Source organism: Canis aureus, chromosome 13 (genome assembly GCF_053574225.1).
Source record: "Canis aureus isolate CA01 chromosome 13, VMU_Caureus_v.1.0, whole genome shotgun sequence".
Lineage (NCBI taxonomy): Eukaryota > Metazoa > Chordata > Mammalia > Carnivora > Canidae > Canis > Canis aureus.
In genome coordinates this window covers 25,669,061-25,675,060 of record NC_135623.1, presented here as the reverse complement: position 1 = coordinate 25,675,060, position 6,000 = coordinate 25,669,061, and the positions used below count along the sequence as shown (strand labels likewise).

Genomic DNA, 6,000 nt, shown 5'->3' with positions numbered 1-6,000 from the left:
GAGGGGGTAAGAGTCCACACATTTAGTCACTGGTGTTCATCTCAGGTCTGGCCAGCAGTTGAGAAGAGATGGCGCAGTGGCCACGGTGTCCTTGTTTCGCATCCTTCTTCCTGGGGTTGTTTTGAAGAATAAATTAACTGAAGCGCCAGGTGTGGGGCGGGAATGGGGCCCGTGACCGGCACACGGAAGCTCCTTGTCTGTGGCCCTTTCCCCCTTTCACAGCCTTCTCTACTGGAGGTTCTCCTTTGGAGGCTCGGGTAGCTAATTATTTCAAGCTGGTGTGGGAATTCAGCTCCGGAGATTGACTGGTAGATCAAAACTTGGATTGTTCTGACCCAAAGGAGCCCCGCTCTGTACCTCATTAAGTGTCTTTTTGGCATTTTGTCTTTCTGTTTCTGGCTACTCTTCTGCTCACACCCCTTTTGGAGTCTGTGTTGATGAATCCAAAGTTTTCACGGTACCACAGGGTTTGTGGGAACTGAATACATTTCTTCAAGATCGAACATAAAAATAAGCCCTGGCCCCATGCCTAAAAGAAGTCACTGGGAACCCAATCAGAGCCGGGCAGCGAGCCCAGGCCCTGGGCTAATGAGACGTTTACATTCTAGGCCTTCCCTTTCAGCTGGGTCTCTGCGGGATGCATTGTGAGGGTGCGCTGCAGGCCGAGGCCCTCATGCTTCCTAGTTTGGTGTCACACATTCCTGCAGCGGAGCAGGGCCCTGATGAAAACACATTTGGAAACCAAACCAAATCCAACACAGTTAGCAAATGACACATCCTTAGCCCAGAGCAATTATTTGGTTTTTGCGACTACTTATTTTTCATTTAAATTCAGTTTGGAGTCTTTCTTTGCATCTTCCCTCTACGTTCAACCTGTTTATTGCTAAAGTCTAATCATTTACCCTGAGAGGAGGTAGAAATAGGCAAAGGAAGATGCAATCTCATTTCTTTCAATATTTGTGGGAACGCTTGGCCCTAGGGTCAATATTTGTCAGAGTTTTAGGAGAGCATTTTAATCTACCATATTCAGGAATATTTAAAAGGCACCTAGAAGAGAATTCGGGATTGGAAGATAAGACCTCAGAGAATGTTGACGGTATGGTGATCGTTTTGGGTGAATAGTATTGGCTTTCTAATAGTGGTCACTCGTAGATGGAAAAGACAAGAGGGACAGTACTTATGCTTAATTTAGGCTAAAAGAAGGGTTTTTCTCTCAGGTAATGGATGGTAGTATGGCAAAGTGTGGTATTTTTTCCCCCAAAATAGGAAAGCTATTTATGCAATTTGTGCAGAGAAGAGAACCCAATGGCTTTGTGGGTAAACTTGCAGGTTTTTTCTAGGATAGGGAGAAACCAAAGGGAGGGAAACCCAGTGGCTCCTGGGTTCAGGAATCATGGTTTCGAATCAGGGATGAGAGGAAAGTTAAAGTTCATTTCCAGAAATTTCAGGTTCCCAGATTTGGGAATTGCCTTTCAATAATGGCTCTTTGTGTAGCACATTTCTATTTGTTTTAAGCACAATTTCAGAGATGTCAAGAAAAATAATCCCAAACTTGAAAATAAAGGGAAAAAGAAGACAAGATGTTCTATCAATATCATATTTGGGGAAATGTTTAAAGGGCCACCGAGGATTATATAATCATTCAAGGAAAAATACCTTTTGTTTGACCTATTTATCATCAACGAGGCCTAGACTCTGCGAGGTTACGTGATGATTTATAGATCTATGTCTGGTAGAAAAGATGACCCCACAGATTTTGTTTTCATTGTCCAAGTACCAGGTCCCCAAAAGCCCTGAGAAGCAGCTTCCGTTTTGCTGGCTCCCCCATCCACAAGTTGAATGTGAGTTAACGTGTTCATTCGTTTGTGTGAGTCATGTTTTAGCTGCTTAAGAATTGGGGTGCCTGGGTGGCTCAGTCGGTTAAGTGTCAGACTCTTCATTTCGGTGCAGGTCGTGAGGTCAGCATCGCGAGAGGAGCCCTGCATCAGGCTGGGCCTGCAGGCTGTGAAGATTCTCTCCCTCCCTCTCCCTCCGACACCCCCACCGCCTCCAAAATAAAAGTTAACTATTTAAAAGTCACTCTTTGACAGTGGAGTTTGATCTCTTATGGTTTTCTGAGTAAGATCTCTCATTATAACATCTGTCTCCTCCGTTCTTTGATTCAGGAGACCCAGAGTCCATATTTTTGTTGAGGCCGTGTGCGTAATTCCACCTGTATTCTTCAAAAGTGTTTTTAAACCTCCGACAGAACTAGTTCCTGATTTAAATTGGGATGCAAAATCTATCCCTGTTCTTAAAAGAAGCTAGGGTGAATGAGACTTCTTCATTCCAGGAACTTTATCCAAATAGAAAAATCAGTGTTTCGGGATCCCTGGGTGGCACAGCGGTTTGGCGCCTGCCTTTGGCCCAGGGCGCGATCCTGGAGACCCGGGATCGAGTCCCACGTCGGGCTCCCGGTGCATGGAGCCTGCTTCTCCCTCTGCCTGTGTCTCTGCCTCTCTCTCTCTCTCTCTCTCTCTGTGACTAACATAAAAAAAAAAAAAAAAAAGAAAGAAAGAAAGAAAAATCAGTGTTTCACGTTGTTCAGTACCGTCAATGAGCAGGTCTTGCATACATGCAGTCTTGGCTGGCTTTCGTGCTAAGAGTTGGACCTACCCTTGTAAACGGTTTCGGGGTAAAAAGACTGAATTGGTTTCCAAGAAGACCAGCTCTTAACAAAAGAAAATATACTGACTCACAAACAGTTGAGTTCAGGCCAGAATTGTTTGTTCACTGCCTGCATGCATTTGACCCCTTGTCCTTGAATAATGAGCCACTCGGATTCCACTGCTTTTTGGTGTGAGACAGTTGCGTCTTTGAAGTTTTGGAGTTGCATCTTTGAAAAGTCTTTGATCTGAAGAGTCTTCACTGCTTACAAAGAAAAACAGGCAAGAGAAACCGCGCCACTTTAAAAGCAAACAGGTGCCCGTACCTGGGACCATAGCAACTCCATCTTTCTCTTTCAGACAGGTAAGGTCCCTTTGTAGAAATAAGTACCTGGTACCCAGAAAGGAAATACTTGTTACAGGGACCGATTTGGTAGCTGGAAATAAAACTCATGACGAAGGAACTCCCAATATTGAGTCTTAACATTTCAATATTTAAAATCAGAATAAAAGTGCAGGTGATCTTTATAGACAAAGAGTTCTTTAGAATACTCATTCTGCAGTTAGCCCTTAAATTCTTAGAGGGGTGCGTAAATGGTTAGCCAGGAAGTTCTTTCTTACTGGGGGGCAGTGGGGAATGACAGCAAATAGCAAGTGGGTTGTGTTTGTTTTAGAAAGTAGTATCATCCGTTCTGCTGTCTGGGTCATAAATATGGGATGGAAAAAAAAAAAAAAAGAAAACTATGGGATGGCCTGTGTTTAAAATTGGGGTAAAAGCTTCTCCTCATTGGACTAGGTCCCTTCAGCAGCTTATTTACAAGATGGACTACCCATCGATATTTGACAGGAGGGAATGCTTAGTTTTCTTAGGTCAATATATTAAAAACTCTAAGAGCAAGAAGGAAATTCTATACTCCCGTGACTGATAAATTAGAGCTAGGTAAAAAATAGAAAGAATTGAGATATGATTTTTAAACACAATTCACTAACCCAAGTTATTCATATTTTTAAGGCCGATATTCTTGGCATGGTATATTTACAGGCAACTATGTTATAATAATTAAAGATGGACAAACATAAACTTCTCAGATTTACAAAACTGTTTTTAGCTGTTGTTGAAAGCTCTCTGGGGGCCCCTGGGGGGCTCAGCGGTTGAGCACCTGCCTTGGGCCCAGGCCATGACCCCGGGGTCCCGGGATCGAGTCCTGCGTCGGGCTCCCTGCATGGAGCCTGCTTCTCCCTTTGCCTGGGTCTCTGCCCCAACCCCCTCTGTGTGTCTCTCATGAATAAATAAAATCTTAAAAAAAAAAAAAAAAAAACTCCCTGAAGATACAGATGTTTATGATTTGCTTCCCTTTTGACTAGTAAGGCATGATATATTAATGTAATGAAAGGATTTTGATTTTTTTTTGAGAGATCTTTGATCTTAATAAGATGTCTTCTAATTAAAAAAAATTGTGATTTGAAATTGTGGAGATAGGTTTCTAGAACCATCTTTACCCCCAGGCTATCCACATTTTCTTGGTCTTCGGTGTTTGTTTTGTTTTTTGGTTTTTGGGTTTGTTTGTCTATCAATTATCAAACCAATTGGTAAGTGGTGACTGCTGTCTTCTCCCCCAGCCTTCAGAGCTGCTTGTCTCTCCACGAAGGCGCCACCAGTTCTGCAGGTGTTAGTTAGTGTTGGTTTGTGTTAAACAAGCGAGGTTTACGTGATTCTTACTGAGGCTTCTCATCCAGCTTTGATTAATTTGGAGACTTTAGAAATGATGATCTGAAAACCAGTGACCCCTAGGCACAAAATAGCTGGTCAAGTTGTTTGTCTTTGACAACTACTATTAAAAAGAACCAAGTACAACAGCAATATATACTCCTGGCTAGATAAACAGAAAAGAATAAAGACTCACGGGGGCTCAAAGTTAATCCGCAAGGCTAACTCAGCCAAAACCCCATCTCTTTTGTTCAGCTTCTAGGAGGGGGTGTCTGTTGTAGTCAAAACCAAACTGGTAAGTATTCTTAATACCATTCCTCCTAGATTCTTTTTTTTTTTTTTTTAAATTAATAAAAGGATACTTGGGTGAAATAGGTGATGGGGATTAAAGAATACACTTGGGATCCCTGGGTGGCGCAGCGGTTTAGCGCCTGCCCTTGGCCCAGGGCGCGATCCTGGAGACCTGGGATCGAATCCCATATCGGGCTCCCGGTGCATGGAGCCTGCTTCTCCCTCTGCCTATGTCTCTGCTTCTCTCTCTCTCTGTGTGTGACTATCATAAATAAAATAAATAAATAAATAAATAAATACATAAATAAATAAAGAATACACTTATCGTCATAAAAAAATAAAATACAGAATAAAATGATACTCAATTGTCAATAGAAGAATAATGATAAACTATAGTTCTCATTCTTTCAGAAATTTCAGCATTTTTGTTCCTGTAAAGGCATTTGGCCTGTAACTGGTACCTTTAAAAAATAAACCAATGGACTGCATTTTCCTGTGGAAAGGCAGATGAATCTTAGAGCATTTTTTTACTAAATGAAAAAAAATTTTTTTTAAACTTTTCCTTGAAGTCATTCTTTCACATCGTACACAGATTATTTGAAGATGACTTTCCCACAGTACAACCAGCCAGCTTGATTCCTCCAGGATGTAGGAATGACAGATTGTTTCCAAGAACAAGCTGTGTCTGGAACTTGATGAATCTAATGTAATCATGGTCATCCTGAAGCAACAGTCCCCATGACCAGAAATTGCTCAAAATATGAAAGAATATAGTGGCCCCCAAAGGAAATAACATCGCTCAGAGCATTTGTGGAATGGTCTGGACGTTGCAGGAATTTTCAGCCTTTGGGATTTAACTGGTGGAGCACAGCGTAGTTTATGTTGCTTGGTCTGTCTGTCTGTCTGGCGGAAAGCTTGGAAGTTCAGGCCCCAGCCCACCGGGACTGGCCACGAGGCAAGTCTGTTCCCATCCTTGTCCTGATTGGCTAACATTGCAGATAATCTCCTGCACCTCGGGGTCAGGCTGCCTGGGTTCAAATGCGGACTCTACATTTGCTAGATGTATGACCGTGATAAGTCACTCAAACACTCTGTGTCCCGGTAAACCCATTTGTAAAATACAGATATTGGTGGAACCTACTCTCAAGTGAATATATGGACTTAACGTGCATATAGAACTTAGAAAAACTGCCCAGTACAGAGTAAGCATTTGATAACTGTTGGCTGTTTATTTTCATAATTCCGCCTCTGGTATCCTGGGACTCTCTATTTCACTTGTTCCTACGTATTTACTTTTATTTTTTATCTAGTTTTATTTATTTTTGCTTTTCTTTTTTCCTTTTTCTTTTTTTTTTT

At 42.0% G+C, this 6,000-nt stretch overlaps 1 long non-coding RNA gene across 5 annotated transcripts in view; it reads left to right on the top strand.

Annotated features, from left to right (window-relative positions):
- Window positions 1-2,693: 2,693 nt before the first annotated feature.
- Window positions 2,694-6,000, top strand: part of LOC144282202 (uncharacterized) — a 257,847-nt gene continuing 254,540 nt past the window's right edge. Inside the window, exon 1 of one of the 5 annotated variants that reach the window (XR_013350537.1) lies at window positions 2,694-3,009. This is a non-coding gene — a long non-coding RNA (uncharacterized LOC144282202). The remainder of the gene's footprint in view (window positions 3,010-6,000) is intronic. The other 4 variants (XR_013350539.1, XR_013350538.1, XR_013350536.1 and 1 more) reach the window with 4 other exon arrangements.